At 43.5% G+C, this 16,923-nt stretch overlaps 1 long non-coding RNA gene across 1 annotated transcript in view; it reads left to right on the top strand.

Annotated features, from left to right (window-relative positions):
* The first annotated feature begins 10,796 nt into the window (after positions 1-10,796).
* LOC144824987 (uncharacterized) overlaps positions 10,797-16,923 on the top strand; it is a 43,474-nt gene continuing 37,347 nt past the window's right edge. The window contains exon 1 of the long non-coding RNA XR_013609225.1: positions 10,797-11,782. This is a non-coding gene — a long non-coding RNA (uncharacterized LOC144824987). The remainder of the gene's footprint in view (positions 11,783-16,923) is intronic.

The following is a 16,923-nucleotide window of genomic DNA, read 5'->3' as shown; positions in this document are numbered from 1 at the left end:
TTTCTTATATATTGTAAACATACAAGTCAAAAATACATTCTCTAGTAAGACGTAAGTAACCAAAGCATAACATTGTCACAGTTGGTTACCTGGAAGTATATGTAAAAAGCATATATAAGGTACATTTCTTATATATTGTAAACATACAAGTTAAAAATACATTCTCTAGTAAGACGTAAGTAACCAAAGCATAACATTGTGCATCTCTAACAAGAATATCTTTTGCGCTATTCGGTTCAGACTTACTGATTTGTTGCCTATGTCACAAGATGGACATGTCTTTTCATTTGATTGTGTCGTACTCAACTGTCAAAAATTTCTCATGTACAGAGCAACATGCATCAAATGAGTAAAAGTTGCTCTGATAACAAAGATTATAGTTACCATAATACAATGAATTCTCCAGAATAAATACATATATTAGTGAGGACTTACATTAGGGTACTGATGACAAACAGATGATATCTTCATTCAAGATAAAAAACAACATCAGGCAATTGATGTTCCTGGGCAATAAAGACAAAAAATGTCATCATGTTTTTTACTAATAATGAACCAGAGAGTTTCATAGAGTCCAATGAGCACATGATGTCACATGAATGCACTAAAAGATGGAAGACTGTGCTAGGTATTGGAACAATTCAGGGAAAATATACCCTCTAAACGAAGGGGAAATGTAGTCCCAGGCAGAGACAAGAGTATAATAAACTGGGGATAATATTGGTAGATACGAGTTATATTAACTCATATTCACACATCGAGTTAACAAATTATAAGCAAATTACCTGTAAAAAACGAAAATGATGGTGCTAAGATGAAATCAGTCACTGGTCGTCAAAGGTAATGGAGCAGTTCTTTAAAAGGATACGATCTATCTGGGGGAAGGACAGGGCGAATGAAATGCCAGGAAAAACGGGGGGGATCACATATCTAAGTGCATTCAAAATTCCTTATTGGAGCATAACAAGATGTAATACTAATGTGTACTTCAAATGTAGAAGCTCCACATAAAAAGATATATTGCTGCGGGCTAAGACAGGAGCTATTATCATTTTAAACTTCCCGTATTGAGAACGATAACTGTTAGGCAAACATATACATATGTGTGTCTCAATCACATCATGATAAAATAGCCCCCATGGAAGGCAAGCCACCGGAGTTCACCCTTGTGACTTGCGTCTCAAACCTCATGGCCAGGAAAGTTTTCCTGGAGAAAGATCTTTTTCATGGCTGAAGAATTAGGTCCAGCATGCGCCACCCAGCCGCCTATCCGACCCGTTCGCTCACGAAAAGAAGCCTACCCCTGCACAAGTCTCAAAAAATGAAAAGGTAGTCTACTCCATCCTTAAAAATCCTATTGACAAATTAAAAAATAGCTAATCATCACCCTCAAATAATAGCAAGCATTCTCCAATAGATGCATGCAGATCCACACAACTAGACCGTGGCTGTTTATCAGAAGCCCTTAATGGAGGCAAGCAGTCCTAACATGTTGACATCCCAAAAAATAAGGCAAACCAGGCGCTCAAATCTATAAAACTATGCTCATAGAATATAAATGTTTTTCACAACAAAAGTCACAATAAGAACTTGATAAACCGCCTGAGGGATTTCAAAATTATACTGCTACAAGAAACATGGTTGGCACAGCCATTTTCCATTGATGGATTTGCAGGCAATTTTAGCCCAGTACACAAAACAAGTACGCAAAAGGGAGCCTGGCACTTGTGTGGAAGTCTCTCTTAAGATAGAAAACTAACTGGTAGAATCAGCTGACGAAAACATCCTAATGGTGAAGCTGACAGAGTAGCATGCAAAAATTGAGACACCCACCCTCTATTAATCAATCTAAATATTCACCCGGATCCAGGAAAGTCATGTCCTATAAATTATCAAACATCTTATTAGACAGTTTGCAAGACTCAATGTCACATGAAATTGTGCCAACAGGAGATTTTAATATGAACCTGATGTGGCATGTTGCCCGAGATGACCAAATGACACAGCAGGACCATCTCTGGCTTGTTCCCAAACAATCTGCAAGAACCACAAGCAATAGAAAAAGGGATTTAAAGGCGGAATCACTGGTAAAAATCTTGAATCCCTTGGGCTAAGAGTGTTACATGGCTGAAACCGACAATATACTTCACCAGGGTGGACTTATTATTCATCTGACTCACACTACACAATTGACTTTACAGCAGACACTCTCCCCTACTTTGCTTAATTACATCATTCCAGATTTAAAAAAACAGACGAAAGTGACAACGGACAACAAATCATAGAGCGTGATGTTAAATGCACCCTCCATCAATAGGCAAGCACTCTGCCTGGAGAAATGGATACAATAAATTACAAGAGATTGCGGTGTCTGGTGACACTATAGTGCCCACTGGGGAAGCTGCAGTAGCCCTTATTAGGTATTGCTTTACTAATGAACACCTAACGCCGATTACCAAATGGGCGCTGTTCACAAGCAATTTAATAAACAACTATTTGTCAAAAAAACACCAAAACACACACCAAGTTTTAAAGTGCTCACAAGATTTAACAAGCATTGGCATAGCCAATAGGTCTCGCCTTTGGGACCTTATAGCTATTTAGCCATGCAGCACATTAGCCTGGGTGCTGCAACACCTACTGTTACTTCACGTGCCACTGGTGAACGGTCACACACACGCAAGGATGGGCTTCCTTCTGTGCTAATTCATGAAAATTTGATAAAGTCTCTTCAAATTTCAAAAAAGTGTATTTATTTAACATGGAAGCTTTGACACCAATAGGCATAGCACCCTAGAGCAACCGTAAATCTGATAATTAGGGGCAAGTAAAGAAGTGAGAACCAGCCTGGGTCTCAAAGGATCAGGCACTGAACTACTAAGAGTAGCAATTGGCAGGAAAATCCAGTGGCACCTTCAACATCTCCTCAGAAGCGCCAAACCAGCTTAAAACTCACCAACAGAATACAGATACCCCCAGTTGCCCAACAACTTGATCAGAGAGTACCCATGCAACACCAACAACCCCATCCTTGCCATGATTGTTGCCTATTTATCTTACGCAACTAACACCAATTGACAAGGCCAATAAACCTGGCTTCTTGTAGGTGTAACGTTACTTGTTGTATTATATATCTGGATGCAATGGCAGAAACAGCAAATTCCAGTCAGAGGGCACACTATATTCAGCACAGATTTTTAGCTTAAGTGATTTAAGCTACGCCCTTAATTACATCGGTCACGCCCTTTGAGAGAGCCACCCCCCTCCTAGTTTTTTCATCCCACATAAAGCCCTGACAGGAGGCATGTTTCAAACATACAGAAGTCAAGTTTCAGAGTCCGTTTTGTAAAGTTGGGCTCGCTTTGCACTTCCGCACAGAAAGAATGTCCCTAGGGTGTTATATTTGACATTTTTCACTCTATTATTCTAGTAAACCGGCTGGGATTTTGTACAAGATGCTATAACGGGGTAAAGTTATTATTTAAAACGATTAATCGAACATGGGTATTATGAATGGGGTCTAAGGAAAGCAGATATATATGGCGCACGTTGTTCGTAGTGGACTCATAAGCTGCGGAATGCACCTTGTGACTTCCTACGGGTGCATGTGGGCTAATTAGAATAAAATGCACCAGAATGAAGTCAGAGAGCTCCACATATATTCAAAATATCCTTTATTGTGCTTGAAGTAAAAACATTGGACATCAGTCAACGCGTTTCGTTCCACAACTGGAACTTCGTCAGGGCTGAAAGAACATATAAATAAAACACTCTTACGCTTGCCTCTTTATGGGGTGGTTTGAGAGGGAGCATGCTTGGGGTAAAGGTGCCTACCCCTGGACCATTTACATTGTGTAGTGGGGGAGGTACATTGATGACATTTGTCTATGGTCCGGTTCTGAGGAACAACTAAATCAATACCATACTTTCTTGAATAATAATAATTACAATGTAAAATTGACAATGGTTTTTGACAGGGAACGTATTAATTTCCTTGACATACAATTCTACATCAAACAGGGTCAAATACAGAGTACTCTCTTTAGAAAAGAGACAGCGTGAAATTCGGTTTTGCACGTGACTAGTGCACATCCCAGCTCTGTCATAAACATCAATCATCCCCTTTGGGCAGATGACAAGAATTAGGCGAAACTGTAGCGAGGAGGAAACATTCAAAACACATTATTGTAGCTTCCAAAAACAGATTTACCTAAAGAAGATATACAAATAGAATACTGGATAAAGCTGAATCAAGAGTATACAAATTGGATCGGGATGTTACACTGAAGGACAAGCCAATGGTGGGTAAGACCAACAAAAACACCAGATTCATAACACAGTATACAACCCAGAGCAGCGCCATCTTTAACATCTTTCCTAAACATTGGCATCTACACACAGATATTCCGGGTCTCAGGGATGTCATTGAGGGCAGACCATCTATCACATATAGGAGGGGAGTGACTTTAAGAAACTCCCTCTGTCCCAGCTAGGTGGTAACACCTATGATGGCACAAACCTGGTCACCACCAAAACCAAAGCTTTTTTACAGCTGTGGGATGTGTAGTATATGTCCTAACAGTAAAAATAAGACTTTAACGTTTTGCTATAACAATTCCCAACGGTTTACAATAGGCCATTTTTTGAACTGCAATACCACACATGTGGTCTATGTCTTTGGCTGCAGGTGTGGAATTATCTATGTGGGCAGTACCATTCGCTGCGTTAAGGTGAGGACTCAAGAACACCGCCGGTCAATAAAAACAAGAGACAATAGATACCCCATTATGAATCATTACTACAGTGAACATCCAGATGATTCTGGTTTCATGATAGAGATCATGTACCTGTGGGAACTAGAGGAGGTAATAGGGAGCACCTATTTAGACAGATGGAGACCAGATGGATCTGTCACCTTAGGGCAACCCTCTTGGGGACAACACTGATGGGAAAATGCATTTTGGTCTGTGAAAAAAAAGATGAGTAAGAATGACAAGACAAGAACATTCCCATGTTGTGTTTTGTTATGTGGATGACATTTCTTTTATGTGGATGACATTTTAGATGAATGATCTGTAATGATTGTATTATGCTGGTTCCGCTCTCTCCTGTCGCACAATCATGTCTGTACCCTGTCTGCTCTGTTTATTCTCTATCTAGTTGAGCTATATAACTCACAGCCTTCACTCAGATATAGAATCTATGGTATTATAGGGCAGATAGGATTCATGCAAATTATGTTTTTTTTGCAGGAGTACCCTCCTGTCGCACCCTCACGTCTGTTCCCTGTCTGCTCTGTTCGTTTTCTGTCTAGTTGAGCTATATAACTCACAACTTTCACTTAGATATAGAATCTATGGTATTATAGGGCAGATAGGATTCATGCAATTAATGGGGGGTTTTGCAGGAGTGCTGCACTTTTATGACCTGTGCCAGATAAGGATCCATGCAAATTGGAGTCTTTCTGTATGATTATTGCATTATTATGAACAGTGTCTAAAATATTGAAATGCCAGTTCCATAAGGTAATCACCTGGTGAGAATGTTTGTCAGGTATACTGATAGGCAGTATTCAGTCTGGTATTTTATTGATAAATACATGCACATGCTTGGGGGCATTGTACTCGGTTAAAACAGGACATCTCTACATACATAGTCCTAACTTTTCATGTAAACACGAGTTGGAATATACCTTTCCAAGATGGCGCGTGTTTATATTTGGCTGTGACTGTTAAACATGTGACCCAAAACAACCTTTACCATAGGGTTGACAACCTGGGAAGTGCCAGCTCTGTTATTACAGGCTGTGTAACTGTATATTAATTTGTTGTTTTTGTTTTTGTTCCGGTGTATATGCACTTTGTCGCCAAAACCTCGTACCTAGTACAGATTTCTATAAATTGATGAGTTAGACGATATTTAACCAACCGTCATCGCACACTCACAACTTTTATGATTATCAAATCCAAGTTGGGAATATATTGTAATGTGGAAATGGGACCTCTATACGTCCTGAGATATATCTCGACCTAGCATTAAAGACGGAAGTACTACATTCAAGATGGCGCCGGCGTGTGGCTGCCCGTAATGGGCACATGCGCGATCCATTACATAGGCCAGCCCGTCTTTGATGAGGTTGAGCATGCGCACAAATGCATATCTCGTATTTAACACCGGCAGAATATGGCGCCAATCTTAGCAAGTCCACACGCGGTACCTACGTTTCTGGCACAGATAGTGACCGGGTTAGTGTACCTTGTGATGCCGGGGCGTTTTAGAAGCCAGTCTGCGATTTTGAGCGACCCTATTTTTAGATTAATAATGGTGTTGCATATCAGTGGGTTTTTTGGCCATACTCACACTGTATGTGCTTTGTTTATGTACTGCACTATGTTAATGTAAGGCAGCCTCATAGTGGTGTGGGCTACTTATTTAATGTGTTCTAACGAATACTGCCCCACTTGCTGTTACATTTGGGTAAGGAATACATACAGGCTAATAGGATACTAAATATATGTCATTTTTTGTACTAGGACAATTGGCTGCCACTTTGGCCACCTGCAATACAGGCCACAGAGAAATCGTATTCATTGCGTTATTGCGCTTGTTTGGATGTGGAGGTAAGATGACCTCAAATTAAATTAAAATTATAGTGGGTGATATGTGAAAATCCCCTTTGAATAATTGGCAATTTTACCTTGTATTTGTTTACATTCGGGTAGCATAAATATAGACACAAATGTTAGAAAGGATTGCGATATAGGTGCCATACTCTAAACCTCATGTTTTATTCTGTTTTAAGCAATACTTCTCCACTTACTTTTAGATCAAAGGGTAGATTTAGTTCTCACTGTGCCCAACTTTGGATTATATAATCAAGCTTCCCAGGACCGGTTTCTGGCATTACAGCCGTCTTCAGCCGGGCTTGCTTGACTCCAGTGGCAAAGTGAGCAAGGGACTCACGTCTGAGCATACCCTGCCAACTTAGGGCCAACAAAGAAAAACCAATGGTGGTGATGGACGGAGCGTTGACATTACAAACACTCACCCCCAGTCAACTGATCTGGGTTTAATCCATCACCGTTCTTCAGCTCACTCCGCCACCCCAGTTCAGACATGGCCATATGCAAATCAGTCTGACCCTGTGCCTCATGGGAACAGTCCAGCCCGAACTGCCAAGCCATGTCTTCCCTGGACCGGAATCAAGCTTCCCAGGACCGGTTTCTGGCATTACAGCCGTCTTCAGCCGGGCCCTTTTGTACCGCTTTGGCCGCCATAAGTGTGGCAGGGTATGCTCAGACTTGAGTCCCTTGCTCACTTTGCCACTGGATTCAAGCAAGCCGGGCTGAAGAAGGCTGTAATGCCAGAAACCGGTTCTCGGAAGCTTGTTTCCGGTCCAGGGAAGACATGGCTTGGCAGTTCGGGCTGGACTATTCCCATGAGGCACAGGGTCAGACTGATTTGCATATAGCCATGTCTGAACTGGGGTGGCAGAGTGGGCTAAAGAACGGTGATGGATTAAACCCAGATATTTTGACTGGGTGTGAGTGTTTGATTGGTTCAGATGCTCCGTCCATCACCACCCCCTTTTGTACCGCTTTGGCCGCCATACGTGTGGCAGGGTATGCTCAGACGTGAGTCCCTTGCTCACTTTGCCACTGGATTCAAGCAAGCCGGGCTGAAGAAGGCTGTAATGCCAGAAACCGGTTCTCGGAAGCTTGTTTGCGGTCCAGGAAAGACATGGCTTGCCAGTTCGGGCTGGACTGTTCCCATGAGGCACAGGGTCAGACTGATTTGCATATAGCCACGTCTGAACTGGAGTGGCAGGGTGGGCTAAAGAACGGTGATGGATTAAACCCAGATCTTTTGACTGGGGGTGAGTGTTTGATTGGTTCAGATGCTCCGTCCATCACCACCCCCTTTGTACCGCTTTGGCCACCATAAGTGTGGCAGGGTATGCTCAGACATGAGTCCCTTGCTCACTTTGCCACTGGATTCAAGCAAGCCGGGCTGAAGAAGGCTGTAATGCCAGAAACCGGTTCTCGGAAGCTTGTTTCCGGTCCAGGGAAGACATGGCTTGGCAGTTCGGGCTGGACTGTTCCCATGAGGCACAGGGTCAGACTGATTTGCATATAGCCATGTCTGAACTGGGGTGGCAGAGTGGGCTAAAGAACGGTGATGGATTAAACCCAGATCTTTTGACTGGGTGTGAGTGTTTGATTGGTTCAGATGCTCCGTCCATCACCACCCCCTTTAGTACCGATTATATGACTGAGTCATATGATACCATGGAAGCACTCCTTCCTGTTGAAACTTTGAGAGGAGTCTGCTAGTTTGCTTTCACCGGCGCTGATAATGCCAAGACGAGCCCTATCTTGCAGGAACTTTCACTTGGTGTGGTGTCGTATCCACCGTTGGGGAACCTGTGCAGGGGGGTGCAGCCGCTGCAGCGCGGTGACATGGGCACCACGCGCCACTCCCTGTGCACCGTGGTAAATGAGCAACCACACGTTTATGGCCTAGACAGGTGGCGATGGGCTCGCGCGAGTGCCGTGAGGTGTCCGACCGGTTTTACAACACCGGGGATCCCTGGGAGGGTGGCTGCACGTCAGAGGCCACAGTGCGGGTGTATGGGTGGTGAAAGCTAAAGAAAGGTGCCATGGATGTCAATGAAGGCGGGGGCACTTACTTTAACATGATAACCCTGTGTTTAGATCCTCCCCACTTCCCGACTCCTTGCAATGGATTGGATTTTTAAACAAGCAAAAGTGAAAGCACGGCACGTTGCGTGTAACCTGACCCACCAGGAATGCAGCTGTCACCCTGCGCGCCGCTGCTCGCTCCCGAGAGCAAAATGCTGTTGGAGTGACACATTCGAAAGGAGGTGTGACATGCACCCGCCTTTGGCCATTTGCGTGCTTTCATTATTGAAAGACACACGCAAAGGCCAATCCAATGTGTGGGAAGAGTCAGACTCACACAGAGAAGTTTAGAGTGCTTAAAAGAAGCCTCCCATAGTGCAGCGCATGTGTGCTGTGCTTGGCTCTACCTAAAAAGGAGTCAAATATCTGCAATGCAAAGACAGTTTTGGCCACTATTTACTCTAGGGTCGGCAGGGCAGGGGGATGGGTAGGGTTGTAAATGAAAAAAACCAACAACAAAAAACCACTTACCTTCAGGCCGGTCACCGGGCCGGCTGCCGCATCTTGGTCCACTCGCCGCCTCTCGCTCCTGGAAGCAGGAATAGGAAGCACCCAGACTCCTGACCCCCCTAGCCAACACAACGCTGCAATGCAACTCTGTAATTGGCCTGAGCGCCGTGAATCAGCGCTCAGGCAGGGAATGGGAGCCTGAGGCATGTTCTGCATCCAGGCTGTAATGCAGCCTTGGTGCAGAAAATGCAAAGTGTGCATGATGGTTTGGCCGGCCCGAGTGGAAAAGAAAGGAAAACAAAAGTGATAATAAGCTAGTTATTACTCTTTTAGTTTTCTTTAACTACTGCTCACAGAGCAGTGGGAGCAACACTCCTCCGCCGTAGCGGAGGAGCCACCACTGTGCAAAGACAAATCGTAGCAAAATCCTGAAAATGGCTCGAAGGCAGCAATGGAGCCCTCTGATACAAGCCAACCTGAAGTCTATAAATAAAACTTATTGGAAGATGGTTTGACAGGAAAAATTAACAGAAAGGCAATTTTGAGGGGCAAAATCCCTGTATCTCAGTAAGAAGAAAAACTCAAGGGATTTCTGGAGGATGGTGAGCAGCTTAAACAGGGCCCCAAATGCCGTAATTAACTCAAACTTAACAGAAACAAGATGGGTCAATTTTTTAACAAAACACGTCAATCAAGCCTCAGAGGAAATAACTTCCTTTAAGCATGAGACAAATAACACAAGTTCAATAATGATCATGCATCTAGATGGCAGAATGCTCAGCTTCTCTGAAGATCAGAAATGTAAATCCATTCAGAAGTGCAGACGTGATGGAGCCCCGGGCCCAAATGGAATACCCCAAGCATTGTATGATACCAATCTAACGTTGTGGGCAGGCAGTGTGATGGTGGTCTTCAACAGTGCTTTGCAGCTAGAAAGAATCTGCGACTCATGCAAAGGTTCCATAATTAATCCGACCTTCAAAGAGGTGACTGCCAACAGCCTAAAATGCCTCATCACACTGCTGGATGCAAATGCAAAGCACTTTGGAGGCCTTCTACTAACTGAATTTTCACTTTGGGCTGAAGAAAAAACATCATCCCACCTTATTAAACTGGGTTAACACAAGGTGGTGAACGGCAATTAACATCTTACCACTTTCTGTAATAATGGATACATTAAAGTTAAACAAGCAAGCAACCAATCTTTGCTTTGTGGACTTCAAGGTCGCATTTGACTGTGTGCAGTGTAATCTCTTCTGGCAGAAATTGGCATGCTGGGGCATTCATGAACACCTTTTAAAAGCAAAAGATGCTATGCAGGGGCACCTGGGCAAGAGTAAGAATATGAGATGGCTCTTATCTTTCCTGGAAAATAGACACTTCCCAGGGTTTAAAGCAAGGATGCGTATTGGCGCCATATTTATTAAACCTATTTTTAGCAGATCTGACCTTTGCCCTGGATGAGGTAAATGTTCATACCCAAAAGCTAGGAGACTTGCATATCTCTAATCTACTGTACGCAGATGATGTGATTCACTTCAGTCAGACTAAAGTCGATCCACAATGCCTCTTGACAGATTATCTAATTAATCATTAACCAAAGGCATGTCAATAAATCAAAAGAAAACCAAAGCCATGGAAGTTGGTAACAGGACACAGAAAAGGCATAAATGGTATCTACAGGGACAACAACTGGAATCGGGGAAAACCTCCAGATACCTCTGAGTGCTATTTGATGACAAAGACCCCTACCTCTAAGAGCAGGAGCTACAAAGGAAGGACACCACAATAATTCTGCCATTTCGAACGCTACAGAAATCCTTGGACAGTCCAAACTTTCTACCATTGCTTAATGTGAGAACAGTAAAATTAACTCTTGCGTTACGACGCAAAGATGCTATGACTTTAAACTGTACTATGAAAACATTCAGATCGCTTTTTCCGTCTTCCATCTAACGCTTCTCCGGCCCAGATAAGGCTTGAGTTTGACTTAGTAAATCAATCGATTGGCAGAAAAGGTGCATACATCAAAGTATGGAAAAGAGTAAAGTCCTCATCAGCCAACCAACAGAGCAAAGCCCTGTGGCACGAAGTTAAAAGAAACAACACTGTGCTTGCTCACCGGTATCTAGACTCAGCATTGACAACCTGGGCGTTCGACCATTATAGGAAACAACCCTTCCCCAAGGGTCATTGGAATAGACGATAAATGGTGTAACGAAAAAAATTAAACGGCTAATGATAAAGAGCACTTTCAGCCAGATCTCATGCCTGGATGGTCCTAAACAACTATAAAGCCCCCAAACCACAGCCCTACCATGAGGCAGAGAGGTCAAAACAACTAAAAGAGCACTTTATTAGATCCTGCTGATCCTTCTCCCAGGACGCCCCCATACAGTGCCCTACCTCCGGGAAGCAGAAATATCAAAATACAGACTGTACAAATCAGGGAAGGAAAATATTGCCCATCTAACTTGTGTTTGCCCTGGTCTTATGAATGAAAGGAGGGCATCGATCAGAGACCACTTTTTAACCAATGTGGGATTCGAACTTGCAGACAAGCCTTGATTACATACTTCAAGGCAACGGACATCATCTTGATTCTCACTAAACTAAACTAAATTTTTAAGGTAAGAGTTCAAGTTTCAAGTTTATTTTTATTAGCATTGTCACTTAAAACCATTGCTACAAAATGTATCAATAAAAAGTTTCATTTAAGTTACATTACAAGGATTTAAAAAAAGAGTTTGAATTAAACAGAAAATAGTCAATTTCAAGAGCAGTTTATAATTAAAAGTAATTTCATGAAAAACGTTTAGCTGCCGTGCATTTGGGTGGGGATGTTGCTCTGCCGAATGTAATGCTAGTGCTGGGACGTTTCTCTCGCAATTATAACATTTTCTTCCCCACCAGCCTCAGGAACTTCACCAGGCGACAGTTCAGCTGCGGGTCCTCTGAATCGAAACAGGGCAACAGAGCTTGTCTTCGAGTGCGAATACCTCTCCGGTTAAAAAATGGTCTTAAAAGTTGTTTTCGTTCAAGTGTCAGTTCTTTACAAGTGCAAAGTAAGTGTAGCATATCCTCCTGTGCTGTGCCACACAAGCGGCAGGTGGAGTTGAAATGGGCCTTCAGCCAGTGCAGAAAGTGCTTTGTGCATGGAAGAAGGCCAAGTTGATACGTTAAAAAAATGGATTTTAGTTGATTTAGCATACCCCAAGGCTAAGTATTTTTGAGCAGCAGGAGTGGAGTAGGTGCTCAGAGTCATCCAGCCGTGTGACCTTTCATATAAGGCTGCTTTATCCTCGATCCATGATAGATGTTTTACTGTTTTCCAAACTATTTTTGGGAAGAGGCAGTGATTTATGGTAATTTCACAAAGGCCGTTTAGCCCTAGGGTGGTCTGGCTTGTTTGTAAATATTTTGCAGCCAGCAATGATGTTTTGTGTTGTAGCTCTACCCAAGGCGCCAGTTAAGACTTCCTGGTCCAGATTTTCGTACCTTGTCCCAAAAGATGACGCATGATCCTTGTATTGCCAGGGTCTGCTTTTGAACACCAAACTCAAGCCTGATCTTCACAGGAGAGACATATTTTGGCAAACCGAAGATTATTCTGTGTGCTGTTGCAACCATCCTATCTTGTAGCTTGCAGTCCCTGCCCCTCTGTGCCTCACTCCCATAAGCTATTGTTGGTGAGAGTTTTGCCTGAATTACTTTGGCTAGTGGGAGGAGTGATGGGTCATTCAACTTGGAGTTGAGTGTTCTTAATGAAACTGCCAGGGCTGTTCCCTTCCTCCTGATTGATTCCTTTTGGGCAGTGAAGTGACCTCCTTTGTAGATGATCACGCCTAGGTATTTACATTCTAGTACAGAGTCTATGCGGGTGTGCCCCCAGAACCAGACCAATGATTTCTTTACGTTCTTTTTGATTGTCATGGTCTTAGTTTTCTCCAGATTGATGACCAGGCTGTTAGCTTCAGAATATTCAAATGTGGTAGTAAGGAGGTGCTGTAGACCCACATTTGTCTGGCTGATTATGACTAAGTTGTCTGCATAGAGTAAACACTGTAACGCTAGATTCCCTAACCTTGGGGTGTGTGAATTACTAGCATTTAGTAATGGGACAAGGTCTGCCAGGAACAGATTAAATAGGGTCGGTGCCAGCACACAGCCTTACTTAAGACCTTTCGTTGTTGGTAGGGCTGACCCGTCGCCCAATTTTATTTGAATCCAGGTGTCAGTGTGCAAGTTGATTAGCAGGTTAAGTAATGGCTGTGGAATGCCCCATTTGGACAATTTTGCCCATAATTTGTTTCAATTTACATGGTCAAAGGCAGCCCGGTAGTCAATGTAACATAGGTGCAATTCCATTTTGGTATTCTCTGCCTTGTCGATAAGCAGAGCCATGGTCGTGATATTTGTTACAGTTCCAACAGACTTAGAGAAGCCGGTCTGATTAAGAGGTATAATCGAGTTATCTTCGGCCCATTGCTGGAGTTCGTCCAGGAGGATTCCTGCAAACATTTTTGCCTCATTATCCAAAAGAGCAATTAAACTGTAATTCTTTGGCAGGGCTTTATCTTCTGATTTGTAGATTGGCAAGATTATCGATGTCCTTCAGGACAGGGTAGTAGGCCTGTCTGCCTTATTTTGGTAAAGAGAGGGCTAATTGCTTTTGACCAATAGTCTGCGTCTTGTTTGTATAGCACTGGCGGGATTCCATTGGGGCCCGGTGATCCTTCTCTCTTCCCTTCCCTATTTGTCGTTTAATTGCTTGAAGAGGGTCACTTGGTGGTGTAGATCCAAGCAGTGTGCCTTCGCCCCTTCCAGTACCATTGCTCTTCCATCATCGGATTGGTGCACAAGTGTGGTTTTTCTCAAGGATGCGGCCAACCTACTTCTTATCAGCAGTGTGGTCTTGTCTTGATGGAAGTGATTTCCAAGTTAGTCTACCCAATCCTTTTCTGATATGTTGGATGATAGTCCCTCATGCGCAGGGCAAATGAATCGGTTTATTGTCTCTCAAAATCTTGGGCTATTGCTCTGTTTAATATCGGCGTGCAGCTTCGCCCATTCCGCGTCCTCTGAGGATCTCTTAGCCACTCATGTTGCTTGCTTTAGTTGGGTTTTCTGAAGCCATAGTGTGACTAAGTTCATGAGGTCAGTTGGGTTTCGTCGGAGGTGCCGCAGCGTATGATTGATTGTTTTTATGGATCCTATCTTGATTTTTTGCAGTTTTGTCAAATTTGTTGTGCTACTATAGCTCGACTGTGCTCTTGGTTTGATTGGGGCTGCAAAGGGCTCCGCCATTGAAGTTGTGAAGTTCACCCATTTCTCTTTTTCAATGTCCCCTTCCCGTGCTTCAATACATTTATTGCAGTTTGCAGGAAGCTCCCTTGCGATGCTTCGGCAAATTTTATTTTCCTATGATTAATTGTGAAGCTTGTTCCTTGTAGACCATTCGATTTTGAGAATTTAGGTATGTTTCTGTGGAGTGTCAGTTCCTTGGACCGGTGGTCGCTGTCCGTTTTGTCGCCCATGCTAAACGTGGCAAATTCATTGATTATCATTAGGGATACAGAGGTATAATCTAATGTCGAGTTTTTGGTTGATGAGTAATGAGTGACTGCAGGTGGATTGTCACCGGTACTCATACTGTTTACTGCTCTAAAATTGAGGTGCTCGAAATCCTCTATAAGGCACTGGCTGGCTTTTGCTGGCAGTTCTGATAAACTCTTCCCCTGTAGCGGGATTTTCCATAATCGGTTATGTATATACACTTCCTCCGCTATCGACGAGCCAATTAGGTGTAAGCTTAAGTCCCCTGTAAGTATCATGTCTGGTGTGCTGACCTCACTTATACATAGCTCTAGGAAGTCAATCAGTTGTTTTGCAGGCTTGATTTTCCTGTTCGGGTGTATGTAAGCGTTTATTGTTGCAATATCCTTGTGTCCGTTCCGTGGTAGCCCTCTCGGGCAGATATTTTTACTGCAATCTTTTCTGGTGCTGTCGGGCCAACTAAACGGGTAGAGGCTGTGCTCATGTTGTTCACATAAATTGCAAAGCCTCCCTGGAGGTGTCCATATCTTGCTCCTTTGACTGCTGGTTCGAAAAAGCATAGATATCCTTGAAAGTCTTCTGCAGTGCGATGATGTGAAATGACCTTTAATATTTGATAAAGTCCAAATCGGTCATCTTGCTGGACAGCCCATGATCATATCCATAGTGGGTTGATTTCTCCTGTTAATGGTTGTTGATGGCTGGTTTGTCAATTATTACTTGCTTGGTTGTTGATTGACCTAATGGACCACCTTAGGTCTTCAAGTCGAGTTACTTGGTGTGTTGGTTCTGGGCATATTCTGTGTTTTTCCTGTGGATGACTGTTTGTAAGAGGCGAGCACCCTCTTCCCCCTTTTAATAGAGATCTTCTGGTGTTTTTCCGAGCTGTCAGTGCTTTATCTGAGTGCACCGGGACCAGCGGAGCTGGATAACCAGGTGCACTAGTGGGGGTGATCTTTATCCCCCAGCTTTTGAAAGTTGAGCTTTCCAGGAGAATTTTTTGTATAATATTTGTCTGCCTCTATGTGGTCAATGTATCCTCTCCCCCTTGAGGGTCATTGCGATTAATTAATTCTACTGAGTCCAAGTCTGTAGTAGTTACATCTACCAATGTTGGTATATGCGACATTAGGCGGAGGATGTTCCCTGGATTTAGTATGTCATGTGGTCCTCTTGATCAATATTCTGGGGTAAACTTGAAGGTATTCTCGTACTCGTTGTGGTTACCTTCTAGGCTGGCTGCTCCCTAGTTGACAATAAACCGAATATCGTTGCTTCCTGGTTTATCCGGAGGTGGTGGTCCTTCAACCCTGCACTGGACATTCTGGGTTTTGTTTAAGGCCGATCCAGTGCTGGAGAGGTGCTCCTTGTTTTCTGCGGGAGTGACACAAAATCTTGGCCAGGCTGGCTTTGAATAGAATTTCTGGTTGCTCGTCCCTTATTGAAGTTGGTCAGGCATTGAAGTTCCATTTCTGGCTGGAGTTTGGGCTGGCTAGTAGAAATGATCAAGCAAGCCTGGGAAGTCTTAGCCTCTTGATAAACTGACAATGCTGTTGTTGGGGTAGGTGAGTGGCAGTGTGATGTATTAGCTTCTGTCTTTATTCTGCCCGAAGTTAAGCCATGTGTTTCTGTCTCCTTTCTGAGATTGTTGTGGTTGAATGGGTATTTATCTTCATCTCCAGCCTGCATTGATTGCCCTGTTGCCCCTGGGATAGTGGGCTCTTCGTTGGATTTGGGGGCTTCCCCCTTCCCAGCAAGTGTGCGGTTTGTGCTCCATGCGCCCATTACCACTGGAGTTGATTGGTTTGTGGGTACAGACATCCGTGATTAGAGATAGGTTTTTAGTTCTGTCCCTTCCTCCTTTGGGCACGTCGTTGTTTTGCATTTAAATTGTCATTTGATTTTGTTCCTTAACCATCTGGATCTGTCTCAGGTTCCTGAGCGTGGCCGGTTGCCGGTGCCTGTACTATTGCTTTACTGCATCCGTCACTTTTGACTTCGCCTCTTGTTATTGATTTGAAAGGGTGGGGTTTCTGTTCTGATTTCTCCGCACCGTATGTACTCATACTGGTTTGTGCCTTTGCAAGGGAAGGCTCCTTTGAGCAGGGATTGATGGGTGTCCGAGCAGTGTATTTTATTTGTGCACACAGGTTGCTCAGCATTGAGGAGAGGGATGCTACTTTGTCAACCAGAGGCCCACACCCACAGCTTAATT

This window comes from Lissotriton helveticus, chromosome 3_1, assembly GCF_964261635.1.
Source record: "Lissotriton helveticus chromosome 3_1, aLisHel1.1, whole genome shotgun sequence".
NCBI classification, from domain to species: Eukaryota; Metazoa; Chordata; class Amphibia; order Caudata; family Salamandridae; genus Lissotriton; species Lissotriton helveticus.
The sequence above is the reverse complement of the archived record's forward strand: the minus strand, read 5'-3'. Positions and strand labels throughout refer to the sequence as shown.